Source organism: Siphateles boraxobius, unplaced genomic scaffold (genome assembly GCF_051911475.1).
Source record: "Siphateles boraxobius isolate OS27281-9 unplaced genomic scaffold, OSU_SipBor_1 42, whole genome shotgun sequence".
NCBI lineage: Eukaryota > Metazoa > Chordata > Actinopteri > Cypriniformes > Leuciscidae > Siphateles > Siphateles boraxobius.
Genome location: NW_027509053.1, coordinates 792,814 through 810,777, shown reverse-complemented (window position 1 = coordinate 810,777; position 17,964 = coordinate 792,814). Strand labels below are relative to the sequence as shown.

The window sequence follows — 17,964 nt, the reverse complement described above, 5'->3', positions numbered from 1 at the left end:
TACCTCCTTCTCCTCTTCCTCTACCTCCTTCTCCTCTTCATCTACCTCCTTCACCTCTTCCTCTACCTCCTTCTCCTCTTCCTCTACCTCCTTCATCTCCTCTTTGAGCCCCCCCCCTCTTATTCTCACTCTTCTTCTTCTTCTTCTTCTTCTTCTTCTTCTTCTTCTTCTTCTAGCTCCTTCCATTTTTGTTGAAGATAGGTGAACTCACCTGCTGCCTTTTATAGCACTCCTGAGTGATGCGTTTTCAAATTAGCACATGTGTGCTTCCACGCCTGATGGATGTGCATATCCAATTCATTCATTAGTGTGGTCAATGGCAATCCGGGGCTTTGTAATGACAAGGAAGTAACCTCACAATCCTTATCTGTGTCTAAGGTGTGAAAATGTGTGTAGAGTTTTACAAATCACCGTGTGTAATGTTTTGCTATAAGGGTAAGGCAGACATTGTGTGTAATGTTGTGCAAATCTGCGGAGGGGTTTTGCTCATTGGAGTAGAATTTTGCAAATTGTGTGGAAATTTTTATTTTAGTGTGTAAACAATCATAAAAATCTGTAACAAAATGTGTTCTTGAGAAGAAAATTATCCATTTGGCCAATTGTGTTTTGTTGGTGTGAGTCTGTGTTAAGAGTTTAGGAAAAAGTATCTGAAGTATGGGTAAGCGCTTGTTAGCGATTGAAAAAAACTGAAAATACTTTTGAAAACAGATTCAAATAAACGGCGATCCTAAATTGCAATATTATTTCCCACTATTACTGTTTTTGACTGTATTTTAATCATATTTCAAAAACAAAAAGAATCTTACTGAACATAGACCTTTAAACAGTATTGTATAATTCCATCTAGGATTAGTTAAAATTATTGGACAGTTATGACTGTTTCTTTCTCTTGTTATATATGCAACATATATTATATTTCATTGCATGTTGTCTTGGTAAGTAATTTCAAATTTTATTGGTCCAAAATAATTGAATTTGCATATTAACTGTCACAACTCAGTAGAGTCACACAAATTAGTGCTAGCAGCTGACACAATTCTGAAAACTATTGGAACAAATGTATACATTTTATTCTATAACCTTAAGTACGTATTTGACATCCAATATTTTCTATTTTATATAAGGGTAGTCTTGGATAGATAAAGCGGTAATTAAATAAATGACCTGCTAGACTAAATGTTTTGTCTTTTTCATTCACAGACTTCCTATTGGACAGTTATGACTGTTTCTTTCTCTTGTTATATATGCAACATATATTATATTTCATTGCATGTTGTCTCGGTAAGTAATTTCAAATTTTATTGGTCTAAAATAATTGAATTTGCATATTAACTGTCACAACTCAGTAGAGTCACACAAATTAGTGCTAGCAGCTGACACAATTCTGAAAACTATTGGAACAAATGTATACATTTTATTCTATAACCTTAAGTACGTATTTGACATCCAATATTTTCTATTTTATATGAGGGTAGTCTTGGATAGATAAAGCGGTAATTAAATAAATGACCTGCTAGACTAAATGTTTTGTCTTTTTCATTCACAGAATACTCCTTCGGGGGCATTACTGCAAGATGCATCTCTAGTTCGACTGCATCGTTTGTGGTCGGACACTTTGCCACCAGAGGATCACAGGTGGATTGCCAGCAGGCTTTTTAAAATGGGGCCCAAGAGAAAACCAGAGCTTCGAGACAACCTACAGCTCTGGTATTACCCACCACAGCCAGCACTTATTTACAACCAGGCTCCAGCTCCAGACAGATTTTTTTGTCATGCTCTGTTGCTGTGGATGCCGTACAAGCTGTGGAAGATCAAGGCTCTCTGTCCCAATTCTGCCTGCGGGCAGCATCAGCTGACTGGAGGCGGTCTGCACAAAAGGGCACGGCAGGTTCTGGACATCGATAGGATGTACAACATGGTCACAGAAACCCTCATCTGTACCAAGTGTAAAGCCTCGCATGTGTCCTGGAGTCAGACTGTCCTGCAACAGCTGGATCTGGGCAATCGCTCTGAATTTCGGGTCATCCTCACGCGGAAGTAAGGGCACTTTAATTCCACATCCAGTTGATAGCCCATCATCACATATGTTTGCAAATACTTTACAAATCAATTGTGTAAAATATATGAATGTGTGGATTTAGCTTTTCCTAAGGTATGCCTGTGATATGAGAGTCATTCGGCTCCTGCGTGAAAGTGGCCTAGGCAACAGTCCCGTGTCATCAAACAGCTGCGTGAGAACCACAGTGAGGAGTGGCTCCAGCGTATGGCCCGGTACACCACCCAATGTGTGGACTTCCTCAAACGACCCGGGGTGTTGCAAATACAATTCCAGGAACCCCCAGAGCCTACAGTGGTCCCAAGCTATAAGTGGCTGCTCACCGTGTACAGCCAAGACATCCTGACAAGGCTGGATGAAATCCATGCAAGGATAACATCTACGTATGGTTCAGTCTTGAAGATGGATTCCACTAAAAAGGTTAGCAGGGGATTTTTGTAAATTTATGGTGTTTACTGTTATATCATTATCAGAGCATGAGTATCATATTCTACATGGTGTGATGTTTCATTGCATTGCATGCTTCCTGTCATCTACTGCAGATCACTAAGAAGCTGGCTGGGACGGCAAGGGGAACGGGACTCTGGCTTACCTCTGTTGGCAATGAGTTTGGTCAGGTGCTCATGAGTGTGCTGACAGCACAGGAAGGAGCAGGACTGGACATGATGGTCGATGGTCTGGTGAAAAGGTACCAGCAGGCTAGTGTGGATCCACCTGCTGTTTTGTACGTGGACTGTGGCTGCTGCACTGATGTGGGTGAGACCAAGCTGAAAACCAGATTCAGAGGGTGGCCTGATCTCATGATTCGCTTGGACATCTGGCATTTTATGCGCAGGATTGCCATGGGGTGTACAACTGATGCCCATCAGCTGTATCCCATCTTCATGTCACGGCTGTCAGCGTGCATTTTTGAGTGGGATGCGGCTGATGTTTCTATGCTTCGCAAAGCAAAGAGAGAGCTGTTGATATCCCAGGGTTGGCCTGCGCTGACAGATGAAGATGTCAACAAGCATCTTACCAGGAATGAGCTGGCACTCCATTGCCGGAGGAGGACCTTTGGAGAGGAGACTTCCATCCTTCTCCTTGAGCGGCTGCTTACAGAGCTCCTGAGCAGCAAGGGCAAAGACTCCCTGGGTGTTCCTCTCCTGGACCGAGAAAGGATGGAGCACATCTGGAATGTCCAGAAGAAGCATGTGAAATGCATTCAAGACCCCCCTGGTGTTGTGCTCTATACAGAGACAGGGAGCCTAAACAAGGGAGGTGTGCTTCTGAAGACCTACAGATGTGCCAGAGGCTCCACTTCTCTCGAGTCCTTTCATTTACACCTGAACCGTTTCATCCCAGGTATTGTCTTTGTCACACACACTGTGCAGGTGTAAAGAAAGAGCATTAAGTGTTTTTGTGTGTTCCTTTAACACCTCCTAAACACTGTTGTGTCTATTTACAGGGACCAGTGCAAACAGTCTGAACTTTCAGATTTATCTGCTGGAGGGTCTACACCGGTGGAACCAGGACCGGGAGGCTGCTTCCCTGTCATCGGAGCCATCAGCTTTGCGCAGCTACACAGGAGAACTTGTTCACTGTGTAAACGGCAATTATGAAAAGCTGTTTGGCAGGAAAGTGGTCCCCACGTTTTGTCCCCCTGCATGTTACACCGGTGAGAATTGTTTTATATCTTTTTTATTTTATCAACTTGCAATTTCTGTGTAACCTCCGTCTAAATGTCAGATTTAACCCTATAGAGTCGATTGTATCATAATTGATATGCAAGTTTCTAAAGGACTCTAAATGATCAACATGATCAAAAATTTTTAGGAAACATGCCCTCTGTCGTCTGATTGATTATAGTCTTTTAGTATAATTGTAAAAGTGTCCACCTTCAGCTCGTGCTTCACGTTTCTTTTCATTGTAAAACCTTTACTGATTTTATAAAGTAATTGTAAGAATAACTTTTATATTGTTAGTAATATTTAATGACTAGTTACTAGACTGAAGCAGCTTGGGTTCACTTGATTAGAAAATCATGTTACATGTAAATATCAAAATGATCATCAGACTTTTCTCTCAATCATCATTGTATTGCATTTCATTTCATGTTTTTCCCCCATAATTAAACGTGTTTGGCCTCTTAATAAAACTGTTTTGTTTTTTTTCTCCTTGACGATGAGCTCTATATTCTCACACTATATGAGCTACTACAAAAGCCTAATGTATCAAATATGATACACAACATTCTATTTAATTTCCGTTTGTTTATTGTTTTTATTTCAGGTGAGCTCATTGGAGTGCAGTATCTGTTCCAGCAGACTGGTCAGGCACTGCAGGACATGAATCCTGACTCTGAGCAGACAGCAGAGCTCATTTAGGACCTCAGTGTGGAGGAGCGAGATGAAGATGAGGGCTTCTGTGACATCAGCGAGGATCACACAATAGCAGATCCGGAGGCTGTTCTGTCACCACCCTCTTCCACACTGACACTGGGTTCTTCCACCCTGGTCACCAGAAGTGCCACACCTGTACTGGGCTCCACATCCCCTTCACTGGTCCCTAACCCCAAACTTGTCCTCACACAGTCTCCTTCATCACCTGGACCCTCAGGGACTGCTGTCACACCTGTTCCCTCTGAAACATCTGTTTCAACTCTCCCCTCAGAGCCAGAGGATGCTGGTCAGGATGATGATGAAGAAGAGACGGTAAATTCTACTCCTTTGTATGTCTTTCAAATTAACTAGAATAATTATGATGAATTAACATCCAGTGCTTTAAATCCAGACTTTCCACATATTTTACATTTAAAAGTACAGCCTAAATTCATTTGTAAGCTGCAAATACACATCAAGTCAAGTCATCTTTATTAATTTGGTGCTTTGTAAAATGTCAAGAATGGCGCTCTCTCTGCTTTGTACTATACAGTGCTTTACGGTGATAAACAGGAAAATAACACAATCAGTTATGGAATTATGCATTAGACAGATGTGATGTAATAATTGTATTGCATGTTTGTGTTTTTTAATAGGCTGTTGACTACCAAAATATCCCGGGTTATCAACATGTGGACCAGCTGGCAGAATATCTGGTGGATCTCCGGGACCACACAGCCCTCAGCCTGACCAACCAGGAAGCCAACACCATAATTGCTCTTTGGCAGAACCTGGATGACCGGGACAAGGAACGGGTGGTGTATGACAGTCGATGCCGAAAGAGACTGCTGAGTGGACGCTTCAAGGTCCCGAAGAAGCCCACTCACCCTGGTGTAGAGAGCACCACCAGATGTGTGCTGTGTGCAAGCAGCGCACCTGCTCAGTGGCCTGACTGTTGCCGTCTGCTGGAGACCATCTTCATCAGACTTTGCACTGTCCACCCAAGCCCCAAAAGAAAAGGCAAGGGAGCCCTGTCAAGATTGTCTCTGATCCTGCAAGACTATCGCAGGATAAGGCAGCTTGTACTGGCAACAGCTTGGTGATGGGAGGAACATCCATGCAGCTGGTGGAGGTTAACCAGAACACCCTGATTCAGTGGTATAACAAAAGACAGAAAAAGCAGGAGCTGTCTGTGCTGCTTCAGGGCATTCAGTTGCCTCAGCCCCTCCCTGAAGCTCATGAGCCTCTCCAGGTAGCCAAACGTCTACGGACTGAGCCAGAACAACCAGGGGAGCAGCACCAGTACAAGCTACCAGAGAGCACAGCTGGTCAGGCAAAGCAGAGGCAGACTTCTGTTGGGCGACCCCCTCTCAGACCCAAGGCACCAGCGCAGAGTCAGACGTTGCTGACACCATCTGCATCTGGAGCATCACTGCAGATGGTACCAAATATACTTATACCATCAGCACCAGGTTTCCAGGGTGTGCCAATGTTCCAGGCTGTGCCAATGTTCCAGGGTGTGCCAATGTTCCAGGGAGTGCAAATGATCCAGGGCATCCCAATGGCCCAGGGGATGCAAATGATACAGCCACTGTTACAGCCAACAGCTGTACAGGGCACCCGCTTACCCGCTTCACCAGCTGCCAATCCAGACGCCATGCCCAAGAGACCCTACAGGAGAATCGTAGAGGCCAACACTTGCAAAAAATGTGGGCAATTTAAAACAAGTGCAACAGGACATAGCCAGTACAGGGGCAGGGTGTACTGCCCACAGACTGAGACTGTTTCAAAAGAGGTGTGGTTAGAGGAAATGCGGAGAACCATTTCCAAATAATGTATATATTTTCATGTATATAGCATCATGTATATAGTGTGAAACAGCATCCCACCTGCAACTTATTTGAATGGCCTGTTCGTCCACGGCAAATCTAAGTGATAGCCCATGGCCCTGCCCATTGACCACAGAGAGCCTATTTGTCCCACTGACCGCCTATGTGACCACGAATGGCCTATGTGTCCCATCAGAAGAACTATGCATTATTAGACTTAAAATGGCATGTCCATGGACAGCTTACAGGGACTCTGTCAAATAAGTTAAAGGTGGGATGCTGGTTTCGACTTTTTTGGAGCGGGTGAGTTCTTGGAAACTATGGGTGAGTTTTTGGAAAACTCAAATTTGTGAGGTCAAACCTACTGTAAACCACACTGGGTACACAATACAACACACTGATGTACATTAAAGCTATTAATTATGCATAGTTAGGCTAAAAATGGACTGTCCACGAACAGCCTATTTGGATCCTGTCAAATAAGTTACAGGTCGGCACAGGAAGGTGTCCTCAGACATCCTATTTGGACCCTGTAAAATAAGTTACAGGTGGGCAAAGTAAGGGCCCACCTGTAACTTATTTGACAGGGTCCAAATAGGCTGTACGTGCTCAATGCATTAATAGGTCATATTTCATAATTACAGTGGTTTTATAAGGTGAAACCTACTGTACACCACACTGGGGACACAATACAACACACTGATATACATTAAAGCTATTAATTATGCATAGTTAGCCTAAAAATGGACTGTCCACGAACAGCCTATTTGGTCCCTGTCAAATAAGTTACAGGTGGGCAAATTAAGGGCCCACTGTAGCCTAAAAATGGACTATCCACGAACAGCCTATTTGGTCCCTGTCAAATAAGTTACAGGTGGGCAAATTAAGGGCCCACTGTAGCCTAAAAATGGACTGTCCACGAACAGCCTATTTGGACCCTGTCAAATAAGTTACAGGTGGGCCAAGTAAGGGCCCACATGTAACTTATTTGACGGAGTCCAAATAGGTTGTCCGTGGTCAATGCATTAATAGGCCATAATTCATAATTACAGTGGTTTTTTGTGGTCAAACCTACTGTACACCACACTGGGGACAGAATACAACACACTGATGTACATTAAAACTATTATGCATTATTAGCCTAAACATGGACTGTCCACGGACAGCATTTAGGGCACCCGTCAAATAGGTGACAGGTGGGATGCTGTTTTTGACTCTAACGCACTTAACGGGGTACTACGGACCCCAGTCTTTGTGGACCGTCTGAGGGGACCCTGAGGGGCCACAGATTTCAAATTGGAGCCATTCGGAGCTATTGGGACCGTTCCGTGGGGATGTCCACCAAACGCCTATGAAAATGAATGGGATAAGTTGCATGTGTCAGTGGCTCCCGCGCGGCCCCCGGGGGTCCGAGGGGCCCCAAACTCGACAAAAAGTTGCGTCACGTGGCCCTCTGCGACAGACCGAGCGGGCTAGGTCGAGACATGCCAAGTTTATTTTTAGCTATTTTTTATGCACCTCTCTGTCTCCCATTGATCTCTATGGGAGCATGTGTCTGCTAGGGTTAATTCAGCAGTTAGGATTAGAGGGCCTCCTAGGCTCGGGAAGCATCTAGAGCCACGATACTCTGGGGCCCGATTCGGGGGCCCGTGGCGGTCGTCCGTGACGAATCTCGAGGTCCTACGACCTTTCGACCCCTTAGGGCGACTGTTTATTTGATTATCAGAAACTTGATTTGGACGTCAGTCCCACCGCTTCTAGCGTACGATTGTTCAAAAGCGACTGAAACTATAGACTGCCCAGTGTTTTTAACATGGCAAAATGCTGCTAATTTTGTTGGCAGACCGAACATTTTATATTACTGTACAGGAAACCTCAATGGTCATTTGTTTTATTTTTGTCCTTTTCTGAAGAGATTAAACCACAAACATCCCTGCAAGTGTACTGACCTGCTCAACAGAAAATCGCATACGAAATTTTTGCAAAAACCACCCACAGTTTCCGCCCAGTTTGGAACTGGGGACCTTTCGCGTGTGAGGCGAACGTTATAACCACTACACTACGGAAACACATCTTCATGTTGCAGACATAAATCTTTAGGTGCATGCTTATTAAAAAGCATATAAAGGAAATGAGCGCTGCACCCAACTAGTGTGGCAAACAGTTTAAAATTCTGTCAGAATCCAACCACTGTTTCTGCTCGGTTTCGAACCGAGGACCTTTCGCGTGTTGCGCGAACGTGATGACCACTACACTACAGAAACCTACTGATGAGGTGCATGTGCTTTTTAGAAGATGGCTCCTTCCCATAATCTGCTCTGCAAGCAGTGTGACAGTCTGTAAATTCCACAAACAACAGAACAGAGGTTATTCGCCATGGCAATCTGCCTACAGCTCCTTGGTACGATGGCCTTCACCTGTCTCAAAAGTAAGGGTTTTGTAGCGAATTGCAGCATTTATATTTAACATGCCTCCACTTGTTTCCACCCAGTTTTGAACTGAGGACCTTTCGCGTGTAAAGCAAACGTGATAACCACTACACTACGGAAACTTGGTTTGGACGTCAGCCCCACCGCTTCTAGGGTACGCTTGTTCAAAAGCGACAGAAACTATAGACTGCCCAGTGTTTTAACATGGCAAAATGCTGCTAATTTTGTTGGCAGACCGAACATTTTATATTACTGTACAGGAAACCTCAATGGTCATTTGTTTTATTTTTGTCCTTTTCTAAAGAGATTAAACCACAAACATCCCTGCAAGTGTACTGACCTGCTCAACAGAAAATCGCATATGAAATTTTTGCAAAAACCACCCACAGTTTCCGCCCAGTTTCGAACTAGGGACCTTTCGCGTGTGAGGCGAACGTTATAACCACTACACTACGGAAACACGTCATCAGGTTGCAGACATAAATCTTTAGGTGCATGCTTATTAAAAAGCATATAAAGGAAATGAGCGCTGCACCCAACTAGTGTGGCAAACAGTTTAAATTCTGTCAGAATCCAACCACTCTTTCTGCTCGGTTTCGAACCGAGGACCTTTCGCGTGTTAGGCGAACGTGATGACCACTACACTACAGAAACCTACTGATGAGGTGTATGTGCTTTTTAGAATATGGCTCCTTCCCATAATCTGCTCTGCAAGCAGTGTGACAGTCTGTAAATTCCACAAACAACAGAACAGAGGTTATTCGCCATGGCAATCTGCCTACAGCTCCTTGGTACGATGGCCTTCACCTGTCTCAAAAGTAAGGGTTTTGTAGCGAATTGCAGCATTTATATTTAACATGCCTCCACTTGTTTCCACCCAGTTTTGAACTGAGGACCTTTCGCGTGTAAAGCGAACGTGATAACCACTACAATACGGAAACTTGGTTTGGACATCAGTCCCACCGCTTCTAGGGTACGCTTGTTCAAAAGCGACAGAAACTATAGACTGCCCAGTGTTTTTAACATGGCAAAATGCTGCTAATTTTTTTGGCAGACCGAACATTTTATATTACTGTACAGGAAACCTCAATGGTCATTTGTTTTATTTTTGTCCTTTTCTAATGAGATTAAACCACAAACATCCCTGCAAGTGTACTGACCTGCTCAACAGAAAATCGCATACGAAATTTTTGCAAAAACCACCCACAGTTTCCGCCCAGTTTCGAACTGGGGACCTTTCGCGTGTGAGGCGAACGTGATAACCACTACACTACAGAAACACGTCTTCAGGTTGCAGACATAAATCTTTAGGTGCACGCTTATTAAAAAGCATATAAAAGAAATGAGTGCTGCACCCACCTAGCGTGGCAAACAGTTTAAATTTTCTGTCAGAATCCAACCACTGTTTCTGCCCGGTTTCGAACCGAGGACCTTTCGCGTGTTAGGCGAACGTGATGACCACTACACTACAGAAACCTATTGATGAGACACATGTGCTTTTTAGAAGATGGCTCCTTCCCATAATCTGCTCCGCAGGCAGTGTGACAGTCTGTGAATTCCACAAACAACAGAACAGAGGTTATTCGGCATGGCAGTCTGCCTACAGCTCCTTACGTACGATGGCCTTCACCTGTCTCCAAAGTAAGGGTTTTGTAGTGAATTGCAGCATTTATATTTAAAATGCCTCCACTTTTTTCCGCCCAGTTTTGAACTGAGGACCTTTCGCATGTAAAGCGAACGTGATAACCACTACTCTAGGGAAACTTGATTTAGACATCAGTCCCACCGCTTTTAGGCTACGCTTGTTCAAAAGCAACTGAAACTATAAACTGCCCAGTGTTTTAAACATGGCAAAAAGCTGCTAATTTTGTTGGCAGACCAAACATTTTTTATTACTGTAAAGGAAACCTCAACGGTCATTTGTTTTATTTTTGTCCTTTTCTAAAGAGATTAAACCACAAACATCCCTGCAAGTGTAATTTTTGCAAAAACCACCCACTGTTTCCTCCCAGTTTCGAACTGGGGACCTTTCGGGTGTGAGGCTAACGTGATAACCACTATGCTACGGAAACACGTCTTGTGGTTGCAGACATAAATCTTTAGGTGCACGCTTATTAAAAAGCATATAAAGGAAATGAGCGCTGCACCCCCCTAGCATTGCAAACAGTTTACATTTTCTGTCAGAATCCAACCACTGTTTCTGCTCGGTTTCGAACCGAGGACCTTTCGCCCTTTAGGCCACCGAGTAAGGGAAGGGGTCCGCGGACAGCTTAAAAGGTAGTGCCTTGGACCAGCGCGCAACGCCCCCTAGGCGATTTTTCAGGGCCCGGCCGACCGCGCCCGGCCGCGGGGGGGGCCCCGTGGGGCGGGCCGGAGGCGTCGCGTCGGGCCCGGCGGCCCCGGGGGCCCCGCGGGAGCCCGACGAAATTCGGCCCCCTTGCCCGCAACCCGGGCCTCGGCCACAGGGGGGCTCACCGACCGCCCACAGTCGATTCGACGCGCACCGAACAGGTCGCAGGCGGGCGTCCACGGAGCGCACGCGTGTCCCCCTGACCGCCTTTTCGCGAAATTCCCTGACCACACCCACCGACCACCAAGCGCCCGTTCGTCCCACCTGTGACCTGTGAGCAGCCCGTGACCGCCCCCTGACCACGCCCACTGACACGAACAGCCTATTCGTCCCCCTGACCGCCTGTGTGACCACGAACGGCCTGTTCATCCACGGCCAATCTGAGCGACGGCCCGTGGCCCCGCCCACTGACCACGAACAGCCTATTCATCCCACTGACCGCCTGTGTGACCACGAACAGCCTATTCATCCCACTGACCAACTGTGTGACCACGAACAGCCTATTCATCCCACTGACCGCCTATGTGGCCACGAACAGCCTATTCATCCCACTGACAGCCTATGTGACCACAAACGGCCTGTTCGTCCACGGCCAATCTAAGCGACAGCCCGTTGCCCCGCCCACTGACCACGAACAGCCTATTCATCCCAATGACCACCTATGTGACCACGAACAGCCAATTCATCCCACTGACCGCCTGTGTGACCACGAACAGCCTATTCCTTCCACTGACTGCCTATGTGGCCACGAACAGCCTATTCGTCCCCCTGACAGCCTATGTGACCACGAACGGCCTGTTCGTCCACGGCCAATCTAAGTGACAGCCCGTGGCCCTGCCCACTGACCACGGACAGCCTATTCGTCCCACTGACCGCCTATGTGACCACGAACGGCCTGTTCGTCCACGGCCAATCTAAGTGACAGCCCGTGGCCCTGCCCACTGACCATGGACAGCCTATTCGTCCCACTGACCGCCTATGTGACCACGAACGGCCTGTTCGTCCACGGCCAATCTAAGTGACAGCCCGTGGCCCTCCCCACTGACCACGTACAGCCTATTCATCCCACTGACCGCCTATGTGACCACGAACAGCCTATTCATCCCACTGACCACCTATGTGACCACGAACAGCCTATTCATCCCACTGACCGCCTGTTTGACCACGAACAGCCTATTCATCCCACTGACAGCCTATGTGACCACGAACGGCCTGTGCGTCCACGGCCAATCTAAGTGACAGCCCGTGGCCCTGCCCACTGACCACGGACAGCCTATTCGTCCCACTGACCGCCTATGTGACCACGAACGGACTGTTCGTCCACGGCCAATCTAAGTGACAGCCCGTGGCCCTCCCCACTGACCACGTACAGCCTATTCATCCCACTGACCGCCTATGTGACCACGAACAGCCTATTCATCCCACTGACCACCTATGTGACCACGAACAGCCTATTCATCCTACTGACCGTCCACGGGTAGCCTATAGGGGCTCCGTCAAATAAGTTGCAGGTGGGATGCTGTTTTCGACTTAGACATTTTCAGCGGGTGAATCCCTGAAAAGAATTGGGGATTTCATCATATGTGCTGAAGTCCCCAATTGTTTACAGGGATTCACCCGCTGAAAATGTCTAAGTTGAAAACAGCATCCCACCTGCAACTTATTTGATGGAGCCCCTGTGAGCTTTTTGTGGACAGTTTGATTTTATGTTAATTTTGGCCTGTGTGACCACGAACAGCCTATTCATCCCACTGACAGCCTATGTGACCACGAACGGCCTGTTCGTCCACGGCCAATCTAAGTGACAGCCCGTGGCCCTGCCCAGTGACCACGGACAGCCTATTCGTCCTCCTGATCTCCTGTGTGACCACGAATGGCCTATGTGTCCCATCAGCAGAACTATGCATTATTAGACTTAAAATGGCATGTCCATGGACAGCTTACAAGGACCCTGTCAAATAAGTTGCAGGTGGGCACCAAATAAGTTGCAGGTTGGCACGGGAAGGTCCCACCTGTAACTTATTTGACCGGACCTGTTTAGGCTGTCCGTGGTCGATGCATTAACAGGTCACAATTCATATTGTAAATGTTTTATTGCTTAAAACATGCAGTACAGTGGACAGGGAAGACAATGCAACATGTTGGTGTACTTTACAGCTCATAATTATGCATAATTAGCCTTAAAATGACATGTCCACGGACAGCTTACAGGGACCCTGTCACATAGGGTACAGGTGAGATCTTTTCTATATTTTGATGTCATGATTGATAAAAAAATGCATAAAAATGATTAAATATCAATTTTACGATAATCTCTGGGCCCCACTGAGCGATTTGCAGCCTTCAGAACCCCGAAATTCCACTGTCCACGAACAGCCTACATTTTTGAATGGGATAAGTTGCAGATGGGACGTCCAGATCTCAGCCTCTGGACACAATTTGGAGATGAAACCTGCGCTCCTGTGCTCATCTGGACATGCCCTGCCCATGGTGTGAATTTCAAAGAGATGGAGAAACTTGAAAATCCGACCCAAATAATCTCAAAGGGAGAACTTTTGAGTCGGATTTTCAAGTTTCTCCAAACGCCCTGAAATTCACAGCACGGTCTGGGCACGTCCAGATGAGCGCAGGAGCGCAGGTTTCAGCTCCAAATTGTGTCCAGAGGCTGAGATCTGGACGTCCCACGTACAATCTATCCCATTCAAAAATTTAGGCTGTTCGTGGACAGTGGAATTTCGGGGTTATGAAGGCTGCAAATCGCTCAGGGGGGCCCAGAGATTAACGTAAAATTGATATTTAATCAATTTTATTCATTTTTATCAGTCATGACATCAAAATATAAAACAGCATCCCACCTGCAACTTATTTGAATGGCCTGTTCGTCCACGGCCAATCTAAGCGACAGCCCGTGGCCCTGGCCACTGACCACAGATAGCCTATTTGTCCCACTGACCGCCTATGTGACCACAGGAAGGTGTACACGAACATCCTATTTGGACCCTGTCAAATAAGTTACAGGTGGGCAAAGTAAGGGCCCACCTGTAACTTATTTGACAGGGTCCAAATAGGCTGTACGTGGTCAATGCATTAATAGGTCATATTTCATAATTACAGTGGTTTCATAAGGTGAAACCTACTGTACACCACACTGGGGACACCATACAACACACTGATGTACATTAAAGCTATTAATTATGCATAATTAGCCTAAAAATGGACTGTCCACGAACAGCCTATTTGGACCCTGTCAAATAAGTTACAGGTGGGCAAAGTAAGGGCCCACTAAAAATTGACTGTCCACGGACAGCCTATTTGGACCCTGTCGAATAAGTTACAGGTGGGCAAAGTAAGGGCCCACCTGTAACTTATTTGACGGAGTCCAAATAGGCTGTCCGTGGTCAATGCATTAATAGGTCATATTTCATAATTACAGTGGTTTTATGTGGTCAAACCTACTGTACACCACACTGGGGACACAATCAACACACTGATGTACATTAAAGCTAATAATTATGCATAATTAGCCTAAAAATGGACTGTCCACGAACAGCCTATTTGGACCCTGTCGAATAAGTTACAGGTGGGCAAAGTAAGGGCCCGCCTGTAACTTATTTGAGGGGGTCCAAATAGGCTGTCCGTGGTCAATGCATTAATAGGTCATATTTCATAATTACAGTGGTTTTATAAGGTGAAACCTACTGAAAACCACACTGGGGACACAATACAACACACTGATGTACATTAAAGCTATTAATTATGCATAATTAGCCTTAAAATGACATGTCCACGGACAGCTTACAGGGACCCTGTCATATAGGTGACAGGTGGGATCTTTTCTATATTTTAATGTCATGATTGATAAAACAAAATGCATAAAAATGATTAAATATCAATTTTACGATAATCTCTGGGCCCCCCTGAGCGATTTGCAGCCTTCAGAACCCCGCAATTCCACTGTCCATGAAACAGCCTAAATTTTTGAATGGGATAAGTTGCAGGTGGGACGTCCAGATCTCAGCCTCTGGACACAATTTGGAGATGAAACCTGCGCTCCTGTGCTCATCTGGACATGCCCTGCCCATGGTGTGAATTTCAAAGAGATTGGAGAAACTTGAAAATACGTCCCAAAAAAATCTCAAAGGGGTACGTACCATGCTGCAAATCGCTCAGGGGGGCCCAGAGATTAACGTAAAATTTATATTTAATCAATTTTATTCATTTTTATCAGTCATGACATCAAAATATAAAACAGCATCCCACCTGCAACTTATTTGAATGGCCTGTTCGTCCACGGCAAATCTAAGTGACAGCCCGTGGCCCTGCCCATTGACCACAGAGAGCCTATTTGTCCCACTGACCGCCTATGTGACCACGAATGGCCTATGTGTCCCATCAGAAGAACTATGCATTATTAGACTTAAAATGGCATGTCCATGGACAGCTTACAGGGACTCTGTCAAATAAGTTAAAGGTGGGATGCTTTTTTTTACTTTTTTGGAGCGGGTGAGTTCTTGGAAACTATGGGTGAGTTTTTGGAAAACTCAAATTTGTGAGGTCAAACCTACTGTAAACCACACTGGGTACACAATACAACACACTGATGTACATTAAAGCTATTAATTATGCATAGTTAGCCTAAAAATGGACTGTCCACGAACAGCCTATTTGGATCCTGTCAAATTAGTTACAGGTGGGCACAGGAAGGTGTCCTCAGACATCCTATTTGGACCCTGTAAAATAAGTTACAGGTGGGCAAAGTAAGGGCCCACCTGTAACTTATTTGACAGGATCCAAATAGGCTTTACGTGGTCAATGCATTAATAGGTCATATTTCATAATTACAGTGGTTTTATAAGGTGAAACCTACTGTACACCACACTGGGGACACAATACAACACACTGATGTACATTAAAGCTATTAATTATGCATAGTTAGCCTAAAAATGGACTGTCCACGAACAGCCAATTTGGTCCCTGTCAAATAAGTTACAGGTGGGCAAATTAAGGGCCCACTGTAGCCTAAAAATGGACTGTCCACGAACAGCCTATTTGGTCCCTGTCAAATAAGTTACAGGTGGGCAAATTAAGGGCCCACTGTAGCCTAAAAATGGACTGTCCACGAACAGCCTATTTGGACCCTGCCAAATAAGTTACAGGTGGGCAAAGTAAGGGCCCACCTGTAACTTATTTGACGGAGTCCAAATAGGTTGTCCGTGGTCAATGCATTAATAGGCCATAATTCATAATTGCAGTGGTTTTTTGTGGTCAAACCTACTGTACACCAAACCGAGGACAGAATACAACACACTGATGTACATTAAAACTATTAATTATGCATAATTAGCCTAAATATGGACTGTCCACGGACAGCATTTAGGGCACCCGTCAAATAGGTTACAGGTGGGATGCTGTTTTTGACTCTAACGCACTTAACGGGGTACTACGGACCCCAGTCTTTGTGGACCGTCTGAGGGGACCCTGAGGGGCCACAGATTTCAAATTGGAGCCATTCGGAGCTATTGGGACCGTTCCGTGGGGATGTCCACCAAACGCCTATGAAAATGAATGGGATAAGTTGCACGTGTCAGTGGCTCCCGCGCGGCCGCCAGGGGTCCGAGGGGCCCCAAACTCGACAAAAAGTTGCGTCACGTGGCCCTCTGCGACAGACCGAGCGGGCTAGGTCGAGACATGCCAAGTTTATTTTTAGCTATTTTTTATGCACCTCTCTGTCTCCCATTGATCTCTATAGGAGCATGTGTCTGCTAGGGTTAATTCAGCAGTTAGGATTAGAGGGCCTACTAGGCTCGGGAAGCATCTAGAGCCACGATACTCTGGGGCCCGATTCGGGGGAGGTCCTACGACCTTTCGACCCCTTAGGGCGACTGTTTATTTGATTATCAAAAAGTAAGACTGTTAAGTTAGCACTTTTAAACATCCGTTCACTTAAAAATAAATCACTTTTAGTCAACGACTTAATAACCACATACAACCTGGATTTTATGTTGCTGTTTGGGAAGAATCTAAATGCGTCTCTTCGCTGTGACATTTTCGATACAGCACTTGATGTAGAAGAGGACAGACTCTGTGTGTGTGTGTCCAGGTCCTGATCTTCAAAAATACTCCACTCTGTGCAGACGAAGCAGTTTTGCAGCTGGATGAGAGCATTTTCAGGCCAGGCTGTGATGGTCTGTGTGGCTGGTTTTGTTTGCCTCCTTAGGGGGGTGTAGGCCGGGAAGAGGAGCAGGTAGAGGTGGTCTGATTGTCCGAGGTGGGGGAGGGGGGACGCTCTGTAGTCATGTTTAATGTTGGAATAAACATGATCTAATGTGTTTTCTCCCCTAGTGGCACACTTGACGTGCTGATGGAATTTGGGGAGAACAGTCTTAAGGCAAGCTTTATTAAAGTCCCCCGCGATGATGTGAACACCATCCGGATGAGCCCTCTGTTGTTTAGTTACCATGAGCTGAAGCTGGCCGAGTGCCGTGCTAATGTTAGCATTGGGATTGATGTGATTTACTTTTCCCTCCACTTGTTAATGCCACATTATCACCAATACATGACCAACTTTAGATGTTGATGTATCATTGAAAATAAATTATGGTGATTATTGTTTGCTTTAGTTGGGCTCTTGACCCTTGACGTCTTATCATTAGTTTGTCTCTGGCTGCTGTAACTGTGTATTTCTTATAATATTTGTTATGCCAAAAAATGCAGGAGAAAATGTCATCAGATGAAGTTGGTCATGTATTGGTGATAGTGTGGCATTAACAAGTGGAGGGAAAAGTAAATCAAAATTTAAAATAATCCGACTATGCCACAATGTGGCATTAACCATTGGAGGGAAAAAAACACAAATGTTATGGCGAAAAATGCAAGCGAAACTTAGATGATGTTGTTCACTTGTTAATGATTGTATACCGTAATTCCTCAAATAAAAACC

The 17,964-nt window shown here is 45.4% G+C and overlaps 5 non-coding genes across 5 annotated transcripts; all 5 read right to left on the bottom strand.

Moving 5' to 3' along the window:
* Positions 1-8,723: 8,723 nt before the first annotated feature.
* Positions 8,724-8,796, bottom strand: trnav-uac (transfer RNA valine (anticodon UAC)). The gene has a single exon. It is a non-coding gene; the product is annotated as a tRNA-Val (tRNA).
* Positions 8,797-9,061: 265 nt separating this feature from the next.
* trnav-cac (transfer RNA valine (anticodon CAC)) lies at positions 9,062-9,134 on the bottom strand. The gene has a single exon. It is a non-coding gene; the product is annotated as a tRNA-Val (tRNA).
* Positions 9,135-9,255: 121 nt separating this feature from the next.
* On the bottom strand, positions 9,256-9,328 carry trnav-aac (transfer RNA valine (anticodon AAC)). The gene has a single exon. It is a non-coding gene; the product is annotated as a tRNA-Val (tRNA).
* Positions 9,329-9,881: 553 nt separating this feature from the next.
* On the bottom strand, positions 9,882-9,954 carry trnav-cac (transfer RNA valine (anticodon CAC)). The gene has a single exon. It is a non-coding gene; the product is annotated as a tRNA-Val (tRNA).
* A 123-nt stretch (positions 9,955-10,077) lies between these two features.
* Positions 10,078-10,150, bottom strand: trnav-aac (transfer RNA valine (anticodon AAC)). The gene has a single exon. It is a non-coding gene; the product is annotated as a tRNA-Val (tRNA).
* Positions 10,151-17,964: the final 7,814 nt, after the last annotated feature.